Source organism: Dasypus novemcinctus, chromosome 4 (genome assembly GCF_030445035.2).
Source record: "Dasypus novemcinctus isolate mDasNov1 chromosome 4, mDasNov1.1.hap2, whole genome shotgun sequence".
NCBI lineage: Eukaryota > Metazoa > Chordata > Mammalia > Cingulata > Dasypodidae > Dasypus > Dasypus novemcinctus.
In genome coordinates, this window is record NC_080676.1 from 161,308,053 (window position 1) to 161,314,052 (window position 6,000).

The following is a 6,000-nucleotide window of genomic DNA, read 5'->3' on the forward strand; positions in this document are numbered from 1 at the left end:
AATTATGTTTAAAGAAAAATCTACTTCAAATCTGAATAATCGTGAATCTCATTGACTGATGCTAGAAATTTCTGCCTCTGGAATTCTTGAAAGGAATAAAATATTCTGATTTTTATTTGGTCTGTGAAAGCTTCTAGATGAGGAGGATTCAAAGACCTGGACAAAAGGCAGGTCTTGTTGCAGATATGCCCCTGCCACAGTAGTGTATAAAACAGGCCCTGGTTAAACAGTGGTGATGGTTGGTCTCACCTAGTGTAGCCCAGATCTGAATTCTCCCCAGGTTGCAGTTCCTTAAACCCATGTGAGACAAGCCTGGGAGGTCAGGACTTTCTCTCTATCTGGCTTCTGCAGTGCCTTCTTGTGATTCATTATCAAAAAATTATTATTTGTGGCTTATAACTACAACTTTAACTCTATTATTAGTTAGTCCTTCTGGGCCCAGGGGCTGGATGTGGTTTAAGCTACCTAATCTAGAATATGCGTAACTTTATTCTTTCTTGGATATTTCATTTTATTGAATTTCATTCTCTTTGTGCAAATACGTGAACCCATATTCCTGGTAGGTAGAAAAATAAGCCCCCCTCATGCCCCCTCCCTTCCCCCCAGGCCCAAAGCCTGAGATGACCAGCCTCTAAAAAGAAGCTCTTTGCACCAGAGCAGCAAATAGCCTTCCTTGAGTTCTTAGGATAGCGAATTTTAAAAATGCAAAAGAAGCTCTATGTCTTCACTTCAAACATGTGAAGAACCTTGGAGGTGTGCAGCTGTGGGATGGGAGACCAGAGTGGGAAGTTGACCTGCCACAGGCCAGCAGTTCCTGGAACTCCTGTGCTTCCTGGTTTGCACATAAATGCACGTTGACAGGTGTCAGCACCTACCTGTGTGGAGCCCATCCTTCTCCTTGCAACGTTTGACATGGAGAACTTGGTCACATTCAGAATGTCCAGAGTACGTTGTTAAGTGTGGGAAGTTGGGGCGCATGTATTCACGTCTATTCCGCTCCTCTGTTTTCTCTCTGCACCTCAAAAGCGCAGAAGGGAGAACAGCCACAGGACACGTGCCTGAATGGGGACACTGCTGGCGGCAGGCTTATGCTCCAGATTTTGAGCAGTGAGGGGAACAGTCGCATGGCTGCAGCTGTCCCTGGGGTGAACCTGGCTCTGGCTTTCCTTCACTCATCCCCATTCGAGGTGTCAATCAAAGATGTGCAGCCAAAGCCAGATGCTGCACAGAACTGACCCGTCTACCGAATACACTTGTGCAGCTCAGAAAGCACGTGCTCCTTGAAAATACACAAAGGGAGACACTTGACTGTCTGGATTGGCAGCACAGGCTGAAGGGCCAGCATGGGAATGTGTCCTGTGAGATCGCACAGCTGGCAGTGACGGTCCAAGAAAAAGGCCAAACCACTTGCTGGGGATGAGACTCAACACTGGCACGTTGCTCGAGAAATGACCTGAATCAGGCCACACTGCAGGGAGCAAAAGGAAGGAGAAAAGGCCAAGTGTCCCAAAGTTTGGAAACAGTTTAGTCCCTTTCTGTTTGCTTTCCACCTTGTTAAGGAAGCTTGACAAATCCATCCTATCACAGAGCTCTGGGGCCTGCCTGGCACTGGGTGGCCTTAGCAGCCCTGCTCTCCCTTCTTCTCTGAGCCCTGAATGCATGAATGCATTCCCTTTGTTCTGGCCTCTACCTTTCCCTTTTAGAGCCGAATTCTCCCTAGAGTTCCGAGGCAAGGAGACTTAGAAATGGCATGGGCTCAAGTCAGGCTTTCATGTTAATTAGGCTAATTGATGCTCTTTTGAGGTTATGTTAGTAAATCCTAGGATTGTGGCTGTCTGTACTTTGCTTTCTATTAAAAACTGGGAGGCTTTGTAAAATATAAAGTGAAAATACGGTGGTGAGACTTTTGGAGTTTAATCCTTTAAAAGCAGCATTTTGGAGTTTAGAAGGAAGTGATCCCTAGAAGGAAGTGAGATTTTCAGAAGGGTCCGTGGATGCCCGGTAAAGAATCTAAAGACATGAAGAAAACTGCAAGTTGTTCCAAAGCTGTGAAGGAAAAAATAGTCAGGGAAGTAGGTTTAAAACCTGATTGGTGAAAATGCCTTTCCAGGAGCTGCACCTTGTTCATAGTAGTTTCCTGTACTTTCGAGGGCTTGGGAAGCTATACACCTTCAAAAGCCAGACACAGAAGGGTGCAGAGGGAGAAGCAGATGCTTCACAAAGGGATCAAAGGTTAATGGGAAGCAGCGAAGCCTGAGGATGATGGTTGGTAAAGGTCACCGAGTATTAAAAAAATAATGTATTTTTAAAAACTGTTAAATGCAATAAAGAAATTACCTCCCATATCAGAAGTTTGGCAGACATATACGGCAGAAACAAAAGCATATAGTTAAGGAAAGAAAATAAAACCTTAAAATGCACAATGATATACATTTGGATTTCTTTTATCAGCTTAAAATGACATATTTTCAGATTATTTGCATTTTATGATAGACAGGTAAGTAGATAAGCCTGAGCTGCAAGAAGTTGAAACCCCAAAAATAACAACAGCTTAAACAATACTTTATTTTTAACTCATATAGAGTAAGTTGGAAGATAGGTATCAAGATCATACAAGGCAGCTTCAAGGAGCCTCAATCATCCATCTTACCACTTTGGCATCTTTGGCATAATTCCAGAATGGCCCAGAATGGCTGCTTGAGCTCCATCCATTGTCCCTTCATTCCAAATAGCAGGAAAGCAGATAGGGATAAAGGAAAAGGGGAAAGGCTCTATGTCAGCTTCCTTTTAGGGACCTTTCCTTCTTTCTACTTGTATCATATTTTCCAGAACCTAGTCACATGGCCTCACCTAGCAGCAAGGAGGCTGAACACTTTATTTTGAGTACCCAGGTCTTCATGGTGTTTATAACAAAGGAAATTCAGGGTGTTTATAACAAAGGAAAAGTGGGTGAATGGATATACACAGCCGCACCTATTTTCTGCTCTTAGAATCTCTCGAACACTTACATACATGGTTGGTTTGCATGGAAGCCTTGTCTACAGTGCTAGACAACCTGTTTGCTCTTTTTTTTTGATTCTACGATCTCTTTATTTTTTAAAAAAATGTTGCATTCAAAAAATATAAGAGGCTCTCATTTACCCCCTAGCCCCCTCATCCCACTCCTCCCACCTCAACAACCTCTTTCATCACTGTGGCACATTCATTGCATTTGGTGAATACATTTTGGAGCACTGCTGCACCGAATGGACTATAGTTTACATTGTAGTTTACGCTCTCCCCCAGTCCACCCAGTGGGCCATGGCAGGACATACAATGTCCAGCATCTTTCCCTGCAATATAATTTCTTTTCCCCTTTCCATGTCCTCAGCAACTGCCATGGCCACTTTCTCCAGATCAATGCTACAATTTCTTCTATTACTAGTCACAATAGTTTCCATTTGGGCCCTGAGCCTCAGCAGAGTTGCAACTCTTACCCTCTGGTTCATTGGACTTACCCATTTGTTCTTTAAACTCCACCATCAGCCAGAAGTTCTTCTTCATCAAAGTCTGAAGGAAGGCAAACTTTGGCTTTCCTGTAGTTTGCTTTTAGAGAGTTGCTGCTGATTCCTGGGAAGGAGTTTCAATACTTTCCCTGTGCTCGAAGGGGAAGGAAACATTTGATATGTTATACTCACCCCCAAAAGTGTTCTTATATATCTCCTTTCATTCAAGTTATTCTCCAGTAAAGAATTTTCAGTGCAAATATAGGAAACCTACAATCTATGTCTAGAAACCTGTGTGGATCCTCTCCATTACATGTATAAAATTGTAGTAAGTCAACACTATGAATGAGCTCTTCCTCTCCTCCCCTCCCCTCTGCATAAACTGGGTGGGTCCCCTGCCTCCCAGAATTTCTATAAGGCACTGATACCCTTTCTGGGGTTTCTGGGAGGCAGCGCACCCAGCCTGGACTGTGCAGAGCTGAGAACAATGTACACAGTAGAACCTTCAACCACACGGGCATCTGTTCCAGTAGAAGCCCCGGTACTTGCCCACTCCTGACCCTTGGCACGTCTGACACCAGGTACCAGATGGGCAAGTTGCTGCAGCTGCCCCAGGGCCCAGTGCCCCTGCCTGGGACCTCTTAGCAGTGATGGAATTTTCCTGTGCTTAGCTGCCGCCTCCTGGCCCTCGCATCTGCCTTCTCAGATCCTGGAGGGCTCCGCCCTGGCCAACCTCAGCCTGGGCGGTGGGGTTCTATGCTAAGGGCACCTGGGAAGGAGTTCCCTCCAGCTCTCCAGCCAGTCTGCCTCACCTGCCACCTCCGGCAATAACAAGCCTCTGCATTTGCTCCTGCGATTTCCCCGTTTATAAAGCACATCGGCGCACATTCTCTCCCTTGTCCCTCTAAAAATCTCCTAGAGAACAAAACAAGCCTAGATTCATCATCATCCCCATTGCAAACACAGGGAAGGATTTGAAACAGGGAAAGACTAACACTTTGAGTGCAGCCAACAGTGGGGACTTGAATCCAGGGCTTTTCTAGCCAAGCTGTTTCTCATTCTATCTCACTGCCTTCCCTTACATATATATATATTTTTTTTTTTTTTCCTCAAAAAATATGGGCATTTTGACTAGGAATAAATTTTGTCTTTGCAATAGAAACATTATTTTTTCAATGATATTTATGTTCTCTTTTCTCATTACACTTTTCCCCTTCCAAAATGTCATAAATTAGGGGGAAGATTTGCTGATATGCCTGCTCAGTCTTTTCTGTCTATTTCCACAGATTTGTATTCATTTGATTATCTAAGTGCAGTGGTTGGGTAGTCATTTTGCATAAGCAAATGAGTCTAGGTAAGGGCCAGAAAAAGTGTATAATTGGAAATAGAGGACGTGTGGGAGCTGGAGGGAAGCTATCATTTTAGCTGACCAAATTAGGCTCTGCATTCATCAGAACCTGATCTGAATAGAGTCTAGGTTGCAGAAGGCCTCTATTTTAGAACAAAAGAGAATTTCTCTCTCTGGGAAAAAGCTGTTAAGTACCAAAGAAGATGCTAACTTGGTCAGTGGAAAGTTAAAAGAAACGGGAATAGTGTTTTTATTTGATTTGCAGAACACAATAGATGCAGAAAGCCGCCGCTGCTGGCACGGCTAATGCCTGACCTTGCTCATTAATCTCTGCCGCTTAGCAAAGACCTGGAAAATTGCAATTCTCCGCACTAGCAGCCCCCGTTCAATAAACAGAGCAGCAGCCTGCAGGGGCGAGCAGTCGCGGGGCGCACCGGGATGGCTTGCTGCAAGCCCGCTCCCCTGCCCAGCCCTGGAGTGACTGCTCATCACCAGGAACAGCTGAAGGGCACCGCGCTGCTTCCAGCCTTTTAGAGAATGCAGTGTCTTTGTTTTTTTTATTGACATTTCACAAAGTGTGACGCTGTTTGCCAGCATTTTGATGGACCGTGTACATAAATTTATTTTAATTTTTTTCTCAAGAATTGACCTTTTCCTCAACACTAGAGGCCTTGTTCTCTGGGTATATCCCAAGCCAATTTGAGGATTAAGGGATAAAAATGCAAATCCATACTTGCTTTCCTTCCCTGTCTCTTTGCTTCCCCTGCCTCGGGGGCCTCGGTTTGGGTCCCTTTGAAGGAGGCAACAATGGCCCTCCATGGCCAGTCAATTGGCTGTGGGGTGGGAGAAAGGTGGACACCCAGCTTGGGGGACCAGGACCCCAAAAGGCTCTGCGTCAGTTAGCATAACTTTATCAAGGGCAACACAATGGACAGATGCTAATTCTTTCAGAGGACATTCTCAGAATGTTCCATTAAACCACCCCATTTGCAAGGCATCCTTCAATTAAATGACAGTTATTTCTTTATGGTGTGCTAAAATTCTGGTCCTTTTATAGTTCTCCTAATCAAGGAAAACGCCCACTCAGGACAATTATATACCAATTTATGCTCGAATTTCTGATCTGCAGCCTTAGGCCTTAGGAGGTAATTTGTTTCTATAAAATAA